Raw genomic sequence first — 17,205 nt, forward strand, 5'->3', positions numbered from 1 at the left:
TTCTTGGAGGAGTGTCCCCTTAGATGCACCAGCCCCGCTGTGCACCTGATAGTAGATTTTTGATAGCAGTGCCCTCCCAGTCGGCTGTGCATGAGGAATGCTGGTGCACGACGCCTGAAACGGTCATCCCGCGCTCACAGCCAACTGCCCCCTCAGTTCCTTTCTGACCGCCACCGGCTTTGATCACAACAGAACAGTTGCCTTCATTTAGTTTCCAACCCTAAGGGCTTCTCAAAGTTTCTGGCAGTGGTGGCTGCCCACCAAAGAAGGGGCATCACCATATTCCCATACCTCGATGACTGCCTGCTAAAAGGCCCCATGGTGCGTGACACAGAGTTCATAGGAGCACACTTGGACTGCAGGGAAGCACTGGTGCCATTACCAGAGCGTGGGATCTTAGCTATCAAGGACCTGGTATGCCTGGCACAAGCTAGCCCATTCATAATGACATGGCACTGTTTACAACTAGCAGGACACAAGGCAGCAGCCACATTTGCGGTATCACATGCCCAGCTGCACGAGACCATTGCAGGCCTGGCTAAGGACAGTGTACAGGACACATATACACCATATAAACAGGCATCTCTCCATGCCAAACAGAATAAAATCCACACTCATGTAGTGGACATTACATCAAAACGGGGGGCCTTTCCAGCAACGACCTGCAACACTAACAATCACAACGGACATCTCGTTAACACATTGTGGAGCTCACTAGGGCAAATGTCGTCTAAGCCCAATGGAACAAGGAGGAGTCCAACAAACACACAAACCTACTCGAGCTCCATCTTACCAGTTATGTCAGGAAGCAGTAAAACTGTGGAAATGGTGCATCCTGAGAAACGTAACACTGATTGCAACCTACCTTCCAGGCAAGGAGAGCATCCTGGCAGACAGTCTCACCAGAAACTCCATGCACAAGCGTGAGTGGGAGCTCAACCTTACAATACTGAACCATCTATTTCAAAAATGGGGGATCTTCCTTGATACACCTCTTTGCCACCCACAAAAACAAGAGGTGCCCGTATTATTGCTTAAGAGCAGGCATAGGCCACCAATCCTTGGGGGACACATTCAGCATAAAATGGGAAGCACCTCTCCTATACACATTCCCACCCTTCCCAAATCAACAATGGAAAATTAGACACCACTCTCTACAGAAAACCCACCAACTCATACAGTTACCTACATGCATCCAGCTCCCATCCAGAACACACCACACGATCCATCGTCTATAGCCAAGCCCTTCGATACAACCGCATCTGCTCTAATCCCACTGACAGAGACCAGAAGCTTCAGGATCTCTACCAAGCATTTATAAATCTCAACTACCCACCCAGAGAAATAAAAAAGCAAATTGAAAGAGCCAGACGAATACCTAGAAACCATCTACTTCAAGACAGACCCAAGAAAACCAACAATAGAACACCACTTGTCATCACCTACAACCCCCAACTTAAACCTGTCCAACACATTATCAATAAACTACAGCCTATATTGGAACAGGATACCATACTCAAAGAGGCTCTGGGAGACAGACCCATAGTCTCCTATAGACAACCACCTAACCTCAAGATGATTCTTACCAACCACCACAGGACATACCACACTAATACCAACCCTGGTACCTTCCCTTGCAACAAACCCCGTTGCCAGCTTTGTCCACATATTCATTCTGCTGATACCATTATTGGACCTAACCAAGTGAGTTATAAGATCAAGAACACATATTCCTGCGCATCCAGAAATATAATCTATGCTATCATGTGCCGAAAGTGTCCGTCTGCTATGTACATTGGACAAACATCTCAGACACTTCGCCAAAGGATTAATGCCCACAAAACAGATATCAGACAAGATCACAAAGAGAAAACAGTTTCTTGCCATTTTAACCAGAAAGGACACTCTCTCAATGACTTAACCACCTGCATTCTGCTACAAAGACCTTTTACATCTGCACTTGAAAGGGAATCCTCTGAACTGTCATTCATGTTAAAATTCGACACTTTCCAAAAAGGACTCAACAAACATTTGAACTCTCACCCATTACCAAGATAGTTTCTCCAATTATCACCTCTAATACCATTAACTCACAAACATCCCACTCTCCCTACCTCTAATATCATCAATTCACAGACACTTACCTTCCTTCCTCCCCCCCCCCCCCCCCCCCCGCATCCCCCTCCTGTTCTGCAATGTGATTTGTCCTTTTCATATTTGTTCATTTTTTTTAATTGTATCCTTTGGTATATATGGTTGTGACTACTTTCTTCCACTATTTGATCTGAGGAAGTGGGTCTGGCCCACGAAAGCTCATCATCTAATAAACCATCTTGTTAGTCTTTAAAGTGCTACATTGTCCTGCATTTTGCTTCAGCCACCCTTCCCACTGATACAATGCATGATCCTGAAAATTAAGCAGGACAAAGCAAGTCATACGCATAGCCCCGAGTTGGCCCAGACAGACCTGGTATCCGTACCTGCTGCAAATGAGCATACATCTACCATATGGCCTTCCGCCAGTCTTACACAGCAGAACAGGCAGGGTACCACCATGAGATCCATACACTCCCATCTCAATGCATGGACAGTGGTTGGCCGATGCCTGCAGAAGTGGAGTATCCTGAGGAAGTGCAGAAAATCCTCGTGAACTGCCACAGGCCTGCAACCAGAAAAACATACAAACAAAAATGGCATCACTTCATGGTCTGGTTCTCAGAACAGAACTGCACTCCAGTAGAGATGGAGGTTTCAAAGATACTTACCTGCTAGAACTACATAAAACAGGACTATCACTGGGCTCAATTAAAGTACATCTCGTCACCATAGCGGCACTACACTCACCAATACAGGGCTACTCTGTCTTCACTCACCCATCCACCAAGAGATTCCTCCAGGGCCTACACCATATTTCCACCACGACAAGACCCAATCTCAGCAAGGGACTTCAACCTCATCCTCAGGGCTCATATAGACAAGCCCTTTGAGCCACTAGCCACCTGTTTGTTCCCTTCTATACCTATCAATGAAGGTCGCCTTTCTGGTTGCAATTACCTCTGCAAGCAGAGAGGACGATATAGGAGCACTCATGACACAACCGCCATACACAATATTTCATAAGGACAAGATAGTCCTATGTACTCACCCTAAATTTCTCCCAAAGTACTTACCTCCTTTCACTGCAATGAACCCATATACTTACCCATCTTTCCTAAACCTCATAAGGATGACAGAGAAAGAGCATTACACACCTAGACGTTCACAGGGCAATAGTCTTTTACCTGCAATGCAGAGTCCTTCTGGAAATCTTCATGACTCATCTACGGAGAAATCAAAAGATTTTCCCATCTCTAGACAAAAACTAAATGGATCTCAGGTTGCATACTACATATTCCAGAAGGAGTCCCCGCTGACCATAAGGGCTTATTCCACAAGAGCAATGGCAGTGACAATTGCCTTCCTCAGAGGACCAACAGAAGATATTTGCAAAGCTGACACATGGGGTTCAGCCCGCACATTTACACAGCATTACGCAATACAGGCCTTTGCACACACGGCCATGCATTTTGGCCAAACTATACTCACAGTTACCAAGTCAACAATACGGAAGCACCCACCAACACATACAGACACTGCTTTGTAGTCACCTAGGGTATGTCTAGACTACAGGGTTTTGTCGACAAAACTATACCTGCGTCCACACTGCCTTTGAGTTATGTCGACATAACGTCGAAAAAACTCAGTTTTGTCGACGTATGTAAACCTCATTCTATGAGGAATAACGGCTTTTGTTGACAGAGTTCTGTCGATAGAAGGCATTATTGCATCTACACTGTCCTTTGCATCCACACTGTTATGTCGACAAAGTGGCTTGCTTTGTTGACAGAACTGGCTGTAGTCTAGATGCTCTTTGTCGACAGAAGCTTTGACAAAACTTCTGTTGACAAAACCCTGTAGTCTCGACATACCCTTAAGGTGGAGCCTCTATAGGGACACTCCTCAAGGAAGAAGGGAAGGTTGCTCACCTTGGCTACGTCTACACTGCACCCTTCTTCCGCAAAAGCCTATGCAAATGAAGTGTGGAGCAGAATATTGCCACGCTTCATTTGCATAATTAATTAGAGGCCATTTTTGCACAAGAGGCTTTTACACAAAAAAGAGCTATATAGATGGCTCCTTTTTGCTCAAAACCCCCCTCTTGCACAAGAGCCATTCTTCCTCATTTTTTATCATGCAGTAACTGCAGTTCTTTGAGATGGTTGTCCCTGTGGATGCTCCACCACCCACCTGCCTTCTCTCGGCTTCGGATCCAACTGCATCCTGGTCAGAGAAGGAACTGAGGAGGCAGTTGACTGTGCTCCTGGGATGACCATTTCAAGTATCGCACACCAGTATTCTGCATGCACAGCTGACTGGGGGGGACAGTGCTATCAAATCTACCAATCAGAGGTGCAGCGGCACTGGCGCACCTAAGATGGAGCATCCACGGGGACAACCATTTCAAAGAACTCCAGTTTCTGCACCAGGTGAGTAATCTTTCCTTCTGGATTTGAGCACTGAGCCATTAGGTTTCCAGGGCATCAGTGATTGCCCTCATTACTACATTTACAATGATAAACAGAACCACACTTCATATTTCTAACATCACGCACAAGAATGATACAAGCACAAAAATAGGCTATACAGATCCAGCAGATTGTAACTATAACATCGATGTTACATGACTTGTTTGCCATAAAGCATCCTTGAGTTATGCATATGCAATTTTCACAAAGCATGGGGGCAGGGTGTCACAGCTGGGTCTCCCAGCTCTCTGCTACGTGTACTGGAGCCATGCCAGGGCAAGGTTGGAGCAATGAAGGAAGGTGATGGAATTGGGAAAGATGTGGCAAGTGTGTTCATATGCTTCAGCAGTTTCATGTCTCTGTAGGGTCTGAAGATCTTTCCACTTCCCCTTTGCCCTCCCCTTGATGGAGTTTGTGCTGTGTTTGGCTGTGATTGGCAGGTGGAAACTGTTGGCTTCTAATTAAAGTTTGAATTCTAGAAGTCTCTGCTGATTGGCTGAGCCTTGGTAGGGGGAGGGACTTTCAGGTACTCCAGGGCTTTCTAAGGCAGTGGGCAAGCGACCAAGGAGCTTGTGAACAGGTGAGTGCTAACAGGGAGTTTAGAGAGGGAGTTTGGAAGGGGAGAGGGAAGGGCGTGAGGTTCTCTTGCCTTTCTTTTTAAATCCCTTCTCCAGGACAGCAGCGATGGATGGTGATGGGTCTGCTGTTGTTACCTGCATGGCGTGTGCCATGTCTGTCTTCCTCCCAGAAGAAAGAACGGATTTCATCTGCACTAAGTGCAAGCTTGTCGACATTTTGGAAGAGAAAATTAGAGGACTGGAGGCCCAAGTGTCGACCCTGCGCTCGATCAGAGAGGTTGAAGACTTCCACGATAGAAGGCAGCCTTTAATCCTTCAAGCATGGCAGGCGGAAGAACCAGAGAGGGCAATATGTGACCAAGAAGAGAACTGGCAGCATGTAACTTCTAGAAGGGGAAAAAGACCAGCACGGGAATACCCCAATGCTATAGAGGTAAGTAATTGCTTTCAGGCTCTCTCCATAGGCTCTGCAGTGCTGAAAGCTTTGGAAGGGACCTCACAAGGAAGAAACCAGAAGGGAACACCATCTACTGGAAGGCATGGGATGCGTAGTCCTAGGGATGGGGGTTCCACGGCCACCACCCCCAAAAGAAAACGACAGGTGGTGGTGGTCGGGGACTCCCTCCTAAGAGGGACTGAGCCATCCCTCTGCCGTCCGGACCTGGAATCTCGAGAGGTGTGCTGATTACCGGGTGCTCGCATTCAGGATGTCACTGAGAGGCTTACCAAGCTGATTAAACCTTCGGATCGCTACCCCTTCCTGCTTCTCCACGTGGGAACTAATGATACGGCCAAGAATCATAGAATCATAGAATCATAGAATAATAGGACTGGAAGGGACCTCGAGAGGTCATCGAGTCCAGCCCCCCGCCCTCAAGGCAGGATCAAGCTCCGTCTACACCATCCCTGACAGATGTCTATCTAACCTGTTCTTAAATATCTCCAGAGAGGGAGATTCCACCACCTCCCTTGGCAATTTATTCCAATATTTGACCACCCTGACAGTTAGGAATTTTTTCCTAATGTCCAATCTAAACCTCCCCTGCTGCACTTTAAGCCCATTACTCCTTGTCCTGTCCTCAGAAACCAAGAGGAACAAATTTTCTCCTTCCTCCTTGTGACACCCTTTTAGATATTTGAAAACCGCTATCATGTCCCCCCTTAATCTTCTTTTTTCCAAACTAAACAAGCCCAGTTCATGAAGCCTGGCTTCATAGGTCATGTTCTCTAGACCTTTAATCATTCTTGTCGCTCTTCTCTGTACCCTTTCCAATTTCTCCACATCTTTCTTGAAATGTGGCGCCCAGAACTGGACACAGTACTCCAGCTGAGGCCTAACTAGTGCAGAGTAGAGCGGCAGAATGACTTCACGAGTTTTGCTTACAACACACCTGTTGATACAACCTAGAATCATATTTGCTTTTTTGGCAACAGCATCACACTGTTGACTCATATTCAACTTGTGGTCCACTATGACCCCTAGATCCCTTTCCGCCATGCTCCTTCCTAGACAGTCGCTTCCCATCTTGTATGTATGGAACTGATTGTTCCTTCCTAAGTGGAGCACTTTGCATTTCTCTTTATTAAACCTCATCCTGTTTACCTCTGACCATTTCTCTAACTTGCTAAGGTCATTTTGAATTATGTCCCTATCCTCCAAAGAAGTTGCAACCCCACCCAGTTTGGTATCATCTGCAAACTTAATAAGAGTACTCTCTATCCCAATATCTACATCATTGATGAAGATATTGAACAGTACGGGTCCCAAAACAGACCCTTGAGGAACTCCACTTGTTATCCCTTTCCAGCAGGATTTAGAACCATTAACAACAACTCTCTGACTACGGTTATCCAGCCAATTATGCACCCACCTTATCGTGGCCCTATCTAAGTTATATTTGCCTAGTTTATCAATAAGAATATCATGCGAGACCGTATCAAATGCCTTACTAAAGTCTAGGTATATGACATCCACCACTTCTCCCTTATCCACAAGGCTCGTTATCTTATCAAAGAAAGCTATCAGATTAGTTTGACATGACTTGTTCTTCACAAACCCATGCTGGCTATTCCCTATCACTTTATTACTTTCCAAGTGTTTGCATACGATTTCCTTAATTACCTGCTCCATTATCTTCCCTGGGACAGACGTTAAACTGACCGGTCTATAATTTCCTGGGTTGTTCTTATTCCCCTTTTTATAGATGGGCACAATATTTGCCCTTTTCCAGTCTTCTGGAATCTCCCCTGTCTGCCATGATTTTTCAAAGATCATAGTTAAAGGCTCAGATACCTCCTCTATCAGCTCCTTGAGTATCCTGGGATGCATTTCATCAGGACCTGGTGACTTGCTGACATCTAACTTTCCTAAGTGATTTTTTAACTTGTTCTTTGTGTATCCTATCTTCTAAACTTACCCTCTCTCTGCTTGTATTCACTACGTTAGGCACACCTCCAGACTTCTCGGTGAAGACCGAAACAAAGAAGTCATTGAGCATCTCCGCCATTTCCAAGTTCCCTGTTACTGCTTCTCCCTCCTCGCTAAGCAGTGGGCCTACCCTGTCCTTGGTCTTCCTCTTGCTTTTAATGTATTTATAAAAGGTCTTCTTGTTTCCCTTTATGCCTGTAGCTAGTTTGATCTCATTTTGTGCCTTTGCCTTTCTAATCTTGCCCCTGCATTCCCGTGTTGCTTGCCTATATTCATCCTTTGTTAGTTGTCCTAGTTTCCATTTTTTATATGACTCCTTTTTAATTTTGAGATCATGCAAGATCTCCTTGTTAAGCCAAGCTGGTCTTTTGCCATATTTTCTATCTTTCCTACACAGCGGAATTGTTTGCTTTTGGGCCCTTAACAACGTCCCTTTGAAATACTTCCAACTCTCCTCAGTTGTTTTTCCCTTCAGTCTTGCTTCCCATGGGACCTTACCTACAAGTTCTCTGAGCTTATCAAAATCTGCCTTCCTGAAATCCATAACCTCAATTGTGCTGGTCTCCCTTCTACCTTTCCTTAAGATCATGAACTCTATTATTTCGTGATCACTGTCCCCTATACTGTCTTCCACTTTCAAGTTCTCAACTAGTTCCTCCCTATTTGTTAAAACCAAATCCAGAACAGCTTCTCCTCTGGTAGCTTTTTCAACCTTCTGAAACAGAAAGTTGTCTCCAATGCAGTCCAGAAACTTATTGGATAGCCTGTGCCTCGCTGTGTTAGTTTCCCAACATATGTCTGGATAGTTGAAGTCCCCCATCACCACCAAATCTTGGGCTTTGGATAGTTTTGTTAATTGTTTAAAAAAGGCCTCATCCACCTCTTCCACCTGGCTAGGTGGCCTGTAGTAGACTCCTAGCATGATATCACCCTCGTTTTTTACCCCTTTTAGCTTAACCCAGAGACTCTCTACACAGCTATCTCCTACGTTCATCTCCACTTCAGTCCAAGTGTGTACATTTTTAATATACAAGGCAATCCCTCCTCCCTTTTTTCCCTGTCTGTCCTTCCTGAGCAAGCCGTACCCTTCCATACCAATATTCCAATCATGCGTCCCATCCCACCAGGTTTCTGTAATACCAATGATATCATAGTTGTATTTATTGGTTAGCAATTCCAGTTCTTCCTGCTTATTACCCATACTTCTCGCATTTGTATATAGGCATCTAAGATACTGATTTGATCTTGCCTCCCTGTTGTGCCCTGACCCTCCTTTCTCCTTGCCATTATAGGCCGTAGTCCCCCCCATTTCCAACCCATCTCCCAGTCCCGCACATTCAGCACTTACCTGTGGGCTTTGCTCACCTGCCCCCGACAAACCTAGTTTAAAGCCCTCCTCACAAGGTTAGCCAGTCTGTGTCCAAACAAGGCCTTCCCGCTCCTGGAAAGGTGAACTCCATCTCCGCCAAGCAGTCCTTCCTGGAAGAGCACCCCGTGATCAAGGAAGCCGAATCCCTCCTGGCGACACCATCGTCGCAGCCAGGCATTCACCTCCAGGATGCACCTCTCTCTGCCCGGGCCCCTACCTTTGACAGGAAGGATAGAATGACCTTGAGCGTGTTACTGCGGATTATGTAGCGCTGGGAAGAAGGATCCAAGAATTGGGAGCGCAAGTGGTGTTCTCGTCCATCCTTCCTGTTGAAGGGAAAGGACTGGTCAGGGATCGTTGAATTGAGGACGTAAATGCGTGGTTGTGCAGGTAGTGTCGCAGAGAGGGCTTTGGTTTCTTCGACCATGGGACTCTGTTCCGGGCACAAGGATTGTTAGGTAGAGATGGGATCCACCTAACGAAGAGGGGAAGGAGCATCTTCGTGGGCAGGCTTGCAAACCTAGTGAGGAGGGCTTTAAACTAGGTTCGTCTGGGGATGGTGACCAAAACCCTGAGGGGAGTGGGAAAGTCGGATACTGGGAAGAAATGCAGAGAGGAAGGGGCAAGAAAGGAGGACCCCTGATTCGAATGGAGAAGATAGGGCAATCAACTGGTTACCTAAAGTGTTTGTACACTAATGCGAGAAGCCTGGGCAACAAACAGGAAGAACTGGAGGCCCTAGCCCAGTCCAAGTAATATGATTTAATTGGGATAACAGAGACTTGGTGGGATGACTCGCATGACTGGAGCGCTGTTCAGGAACAACAGGCTGGGGAGAAAAGGAGGAGGAGTTGTACTATATGTAAGAGAGCACTACGATTGCTCTGAACTCCAGTATAAAGAGGGAGAAAAACCTGTTGAGAGTCTATGGGTTAAGATTAAAGGAGCAGACAACAGCATTGATGTTGTGGTTGTTGTTTGCTATGGGCCACCGAATCGGGTGGATGAGGTAGATGAGGCTTTTTTCGGACAACTGAGTGAAGCTTCCAGATCACAGGCCCTGGTTCTCGCGGGGGACTTTAATCACCCTGACATCTGTTGGGAAACCTATACGGCAGTACACAGGCAATCCAGGAAGTTTTGGGAGAATGCTGGGGATAACTTCTTGACACAAGTGCTGAAGGATCCGACCAGGGGCTGTGTGCAGCTTGACATTCTGCTCACAAACAGGGAGGAACTAATAGGGGAAGTGGAGGTGGGATCATGAGATGGTAGATTTCAGGATCCTGACCAAAGGAAGAAAAGAGAGTAGTAAAATACACACGTTGGACTTCAAAAAAGCAGATTTTGACTCCCTTAGAGACCTGATGGGCAGAATCCCCTGGGATGCTAACATGAAGGGGAAAGGAGTCCAGGACAGCTGGCAGTATTTTAAAGAAGCCTTATTGAAGGCACAGAAAGAAACCATCCCGACGCGTAGCAAGAGAGGCAAACCTGGTAGGAGACCGGATTGGCTTACAGGGGAAATCCTTGGTGAACTTAAGCACAAAAAGGAAGCTTACAAAAAGTGGAAACTTGGGCAAATGACCAGGGAGGTGTTTAAAGGTATAGCTCGAGAATGCCGGGGGGTTATCAGGAAGGCGAAAGCACAATTGGAATTGCGACTGGCTAAGTATGTGAAGGATAACAAGAAAGGTTTCTACAGGCATGTTAACAAGAAGAAGGTGATCAGAGAGGGTGTGCGGCCCCTAATGGATGAAGGAGGTAACCTAGTGACAGATGATGTGGGGAAAGCTGAAGTACTCAAATGCGTTCTTTGCCTCTGTATTCACGGACAAGGTCGGCTCCTGGACTTCTGCGCTAAGTGACGCAAGATGGGATGAAGATGGACAGCCCATGGTGGGTAAAGGACAGGTTAGGAACTATTTAGAAAACCTAAATGTACACAAATCCATGGGTCCAGATTTAATGCACCCGAGGGTACTGAGGGAGTTGGCAAATGTCATTGAGGAGCCTTTGGCCAATATCTTTGAAAAGTCGTGGAGACTGGGAGAAATCCCGGATGATTGGAAAAAGGCAAATGTAGTGCCAATCTTCAAAAAAGGGAAGAAGGACAATCCAGGGAACAATAGGCCGGTCAGTCTTACCTTGGTTCCTGGAAAAATCATGGAAGGGATCCTTAAGGAATCCATTTTGAGGCACTTGGATGAGAGGAAAGTGATTAGGAATAGTCAGCATGGATTCACAAAGGGCAAGTCGTGCCTGACCAATCTGATTAGCTTCTATGATGAGGTAACTGGCTCGGTGGACATGGGAAAGTCAGTGGATGTGATATACCTTGACTTTAGCAAGGCTTTTGATACGATCTCCCACAATATTCTTGCCAGCAAGTTAAGGGAATGTGGATTGGATAAATGGACGGAAAGATGGATAGAAAGATGGCTAGAAGGCCGGACCCAGCGGGTAGTGATCAACGGTTCGATGTCAAGATGGCGGTCAGTTTCTAGCGGAGTGCCCCAAGGTTCAGTTCTAGAACTGGTTTTGTTCAATATCTTTATTAATGACCTGGATGAGGGGATGGATTGCACCCTCAGCAAGTTTGCGGATGACACTAAGCTGGGGGGAGAGGTAGATACGCTTAAGGGCAGAGATAGGGTCCAGAGTGACTTAGACAAATTGGAGGATTGGGCCACAAGAAATCTGATGAGGTTCAAGAAGGACAAGTGCAGAGTCCTGCACTTGGGATGGAAGAATCCCAAGCATTGGTACAGGCTGGGGACCAACCAGTTAAGTAGTAGTTCTGCAGAAAAGGACCTGGGGGTTACAGTGGATGAGAAGCTGGATATGAGTCAACAGTATGCCCTTGTAGCCAAGAAGGCTAATGGCATATTAGGTTGCATTAAGAGGAGCATTGCCAGCAGATCCAGAGAGGATTGAGACAGGCTGTTCTCAGTAGTGACAGATGGCAGAACAAGGAGCAATGGTCTCAAGTTGTGGTGGGAGAGGTCCAGGTTGGATATTAGGAAAAACTATTTCACTAGGAGGGTGGTGAAGCACTGGAATGGGTTACCTAGGGAAGTAGTGGAGTCTCCATCCCTAGAGGTGTTTAAGTCTCGGCTTGACATAGCCCTGGCCGGGTTGATTTAGTTGGAATTGGTCCTGCCTAGAGCAGGGGGCTGGACTTGATGACCTTCTGAGGTCTCTTCCAGTTCTATGATTCTCTGATTCTATGATCTTGGTGGGAGTAGATTCTATATCTGTGCCCAATGAGTATTGGGGCAGATTTGGTCCAACTCCACAGTTTTCAGTCCTGTTTTCTCAATTCCGATTTTGAATCTAGTACTTTGTCATGGAAGCATAGACACAGAAGTCATCCAATCCAGCCCATTGGAGGGAGTGATTTGGGAGGAGTTCCACATCAGGTTGATGCTGCACCTGTGCAATAATAAGTAAAAGAATTATCTGGGTAAAGCATTGCAGCATCCCTTACAGGAAATGAGTATTTCTATTGACTTCCAGGGGAGCTGGATCAGACCTTTCCCACATGCACTACTGCCATCAGATATAGATGGGGATTTAAAACCATCGAGAGAATATAAGCCCTGCTGCTTTAGTCTTTCCGCCAGCATTGCTCTAGGGTTCATATACCTCAGTTTCTTGCACCAAAATGCTATAGTTTTTCTGTGTGGCTTTTGTGCTTGTCACGGGGCAGCCTCGCCACCAGGGCACCTCCTGCCAGTAGTCCTGGGAATTAACTCATTGACTCACTCCTATTGAAAGGAGGCCCCCATCCAATAGCCTCCCCTGAAGCAACCCAGAGGTTGAGGTCCTATGCTCACCCACCTTTCCCAGCCACTCAGACCAACGTTCCTCTCCGTGTACCACAGGTCGAAGTCTATAGTTTGCCCTTCGGGGTCAGGACAACCCAGTTCACTAGTGTGAAAGCAGAAAGAATTATATTGTATGAGAAAGATTAATTATACTGTAATAATTGAATAAGTTGAAGGAACACTGTTTGTCTCTGAACAGGAAAGAGGAAATTACGTTAATTTGGTTTGTAGGTATGCAGATCAGAGTGCTAGCCAGGTATGCCTGGGATAACAGGAAAAGGAAACATTAGGGCTGTGTCTGCACTGCACCCCTTTTCTGGAAAAGGGATGCAGATGAGACAAGTCAGAATTGCAAATGAAGTGGGGGATTTAAATATCCCCCGCTTCATTTGTATAAACATGGCTGCCGCTTTTTTCCGGCTCGGGGCTTTTCCGGAAAAAAGCGCCAGTCTAGACGGGGATCTTTCGGAAAATAAAGCCTTTTCCGAAAGGTCCCTTATTCCTGATTTTAAGTGGAATAAGGGACCTTTCGGAAAAGGCTTTATTTTCCAAAAGATCCTCGTCTAGACTGGCGCTTTTTTCCGGCAAAGCCCCGAGCGGGAAAAAAGCGGCAGCCATGTTCATGCAAATGCAGTGGGGGATATTTAAATCCCCCGCTTCATTTGCAATTCTGACTTGTCTCATCTGCATCTCTTTTCCGGAAAAGGGGTGCAGTGTAGACACAGCCTAGGTGTTAGGCAGAAAGCAATTGAGCTAACCAGGGAGATATGGACAGGAGATTGCTGTGTGCTTGATATGGAAATGAAGATACTTGACCAGCCTCATACTAATCATGTGAAGTTTTGCCACCCTTTTAATCTTGTTAATTTGGATTTCTTTTGACTGTATAAATCAAGGGGTTTGAAACTTGTACGGTACTCACATTTTCTGGGTGTATTAGCAGAGCGGCTTTGCTAATAAACAGAGTGGTCGGACAAATCTGTGAGTCCTGTGTCTGACTTTGACACTAGTCCCGGAATAACCCAAAGTTAGTAGTCTGTTAAATAATTACCGTAAATTAGCGAATATAACTCACGTCCATGTATAACATGCAGTCGTGTATTACCCGCGGTTTTTCTATTGTGTGTAAAAAAAAAAAAAATTAGATTAGATGGATGTACATAACCCACAGAGACTTCTGCTGCCTTCATAAAAGGCTGATTTTATCATGTTAGTCTTGTCTTCTTTTAATATGAGTAAAAATCAACTTGCATAATCAACTTGTACATCTCACAGAGTGGGCGGGGAGGGGCGGCATGGTTGGTAAAAACATGGATAACCCGCGGGTTATATTCGCTAATTTACGGTAGTCAGCAAGCGCAAAGTACGTATTCCCCCCCCCAACAAGGGGGTCTAGGCCCTCCCACACAACTGGACCTCAGCCTGGGGCTGCTAGTGGCTTGCTCAAGCCACTAAATCAGTGGGAATTCCTGACCACAACACGCTGACTCTAGTAGCTTGTTCTTGCCCCTGAGTCAGTGAGGAATGCAGACCGCACCACACTGACTCTGGTGATTTGCTCACGCCCATGGGTTAGCGGGGAAACCGCACTATGCTGACCCTTACTGGCAGCTCACTCACCGCAGTTGCCATTGCCGTTCTGGGGCTGCTTCCTGGCTCACTGGTAGGCCTCAGTTTCACCATGTCCCTCTTTTTTGGGTACCGCTCTTTTCCCCTGAACCTAAAGAGGTCTCAAGAGATGTCCAGACCTCAGTTTGTGTGGTAGCATGCTAGCCTCTGGGTAAGCGCTGGGGCTTGCAGGGAGCTGGCTCAGCACGTCCTCGTCCTTCGGCTGCCAGGCCCAACTGAGCTGGGCTGCTCTCTTTTATATTAGTGCAGCCTGAGCATGCCCACTAATCTAAAGGGGATGTGACCTTTTTCACCCTCAGGGCTAAGTTAAACCTCACCTGACCAGTGCGGGCTGGGTATGCCCTGTCACAGTGCTCCTGCAAGCATCAAACGCTTTCTTCCTGTACGTCAGTACTCTACTGCTTTATTGACTCAAGCACTAACTGAACCTGGGGTGTTAAGAACAGAGGAGCTTGTTTGCTAACATTTAACAAGGTGAGGCTGATTTGACTGCTTACAAAAACAAACCAGAAACCAATGGCTATTTTAGCTAGTTTTTAGGTTCAATTGGACCAGATTCTCTACTCTGTTTCATGTTTTCTTATCATGCTGAAGTCAGTGGAGTTCCTCCAATGCAAACACAGAACTAGATACAGCCTCTCTGACACCAATATGTGTAACTGCTACCACCAAACTTTACACTTGTTAATTTTGCATTTCCAGACTCCACTGTCTGCCCTGTAAAGGACAGACACAAATGTCACACACAAACAACACTCCATAAGGGAAGAAATATCTTAAATATATGAAAAAACAAGTTCATGTGACTCCCTAAAATCTTTGACCATATCTAGACAAAATACCGGATAAGAACAAAAGAAAAATTTGGTCTGAAGTAAATGGTTGACCACATGGTTACTGTAACTCAACCCCCTGGCTGGTGATAGTAAAGCTGGTATAATCACTGCATGTGACCTAGTGGTGAGCGAATATGCTGTGTATTGGGTTGCTGTAGCAATAGATCTTGTTGTTTTAGTAACTGAGTTAGGTCACTAGGGGTCAGCCCAGCTGGTTTGGGCTGATTCTAGTTAGTTCTGTGTTATGGAATAAATGCTCAAGCTCTGTGTTTCCAGTTATTTCTTTCTAAACTGTGGAACTCCACATGATAGAACAGAATTAATTTAGGGTGTGGCTTTATATTTAAAAAAAATCAACTTTTCTTCTCCCTTTGGAATGCAGCTGGAAGAGGCAGTGGTAGCACAGACTCACTCTAGCTCTAGTGTCACTCGCTACCATCTCACAGGATTCTGTGTCATACCCTAGTGTAATCGTTGTAAGCAGCATAAAAAAGCAAACATTATTAGGTAATTTTTTAATCAGTGAAGGGATCTGAGTCAGGATCAAGTGATCTGCCACTGAGCTCTGGTAGATGTGCTGTGCAAATGCCAGCTTCTAGGAGAGATATTCTTTCCATAGTAGCACACTTGGGCTATGTCTACATTGCGCATTGTTGCGCAAGACGTAATGCAAATGAGGAACAGCGATAAATATCACTGCACCTCATGAGTCACCATTTTTGCGGACGGGGCTTTTGCGCAAGAAGGAGCTGTCTACACTGCTCCTTCTTGAGCAAAAAACACCTCTTGCGCAGGAGCCGTTTCGTTGCTTATTTTCAGGAAGAACAGCAGTGTAAACAGTGCCTTCTTGCGCAAAAGCCCCTTCCGCAAAAATGGCAGCTCATTAGGTATGCAAATTAGGTGCAGTGATATTTATCGCCTAATTTGCATATCTTCTTGTTCAACAATGCGCAGTATAGATGTAGCCTTGGGATTTAGCTGAGACCATAGGTACGGTGACCATATTTTCTGAACCAAAAATGGGGAGACATTGGCCATGCCCCCTGACCGTATTAGTCATGTCCACTGACCCCTCAGGCCCCACCCACGTACCACAGGAATTCCTGCCTCTGGGGTAGTTCTTCCAAGATCAAGATGGACACATGACCAGAAATAAAGGGAGTCATGTGATCTCTAAGAACTCCTCCCACCATCTTCTACCAATAGAGGTAGGTTTGGGCCCCATAGGACTCCCCCATGCAACTATACTGCAACTGTATTAACCCAGGCCCCAGACCTAGGGTCCCATGACAGCTAACTCCATTCAGGTCTAGGCAACGTGCAGTCCAAAGACAGAAAAACAAATCCCTTGAAATTGAAAGTCAAAACATCTCACCTCTTCACAGAATTCACAAAGGGCTTGTTTACCCAGACACACAAGTCATGACAACCCTCTCTGGAGAGAGACGATACATCCTGGCTCTCTGTGGAAATGCCAAGTGTTTTCATCTAGCACCTTAACATGGTCAACTGGTTGGACAAGGAAGACTCATAAAGAGACTGTCTATCATCCACACTGAAGTGACATGATGATTTCATCACTGTGGCAACAGACACTATCGCTCTGTGGGCTCTTGTGGAGCTGCAAGTAGCTCGGGGCAGTCTCTTGGGGGAGAGGCCAGAGGTGCCTCTATCTCAGTGATTCTCAAACTTGCTGGCCTGTGAAACACCTGGCTTAATGTAAACCTTTTCACAGACCACCAGTTGCTAATGGAAACTCACCATTAATTACATCAGAGCCATTTTGCTAGTGCTGCTGTTAGGGAGAAAGTTTTAATTTCAATTATTAAACAGATTAGGGATTTTAACTTTCTCATGTTAGTTTATCAAACTTCATTTTAAATAAAGTAAAGTATGAATTTATGTCCAACACAAAAGGTTTCAGTGTTTTCTTTATTTTTGATGGGTGGGAAACCTTTTTTGGGTTGGGA

Source organism: Pelodiscus sinensis, chromosome 23 (genome assembly GCF_049634645.1).
Source record: "Pelodiscus sinensis isolate JC-2024 chromosome 23, ASM4963464v1, whole genome shotgun sequence".
Classification (NCBI taxonomy): domain Eukaryota; kingdom Metazoa; phylum Chordata; order Testudines; family Trionychidae; genus Pelodiscus; species Pelodiscus sinensis.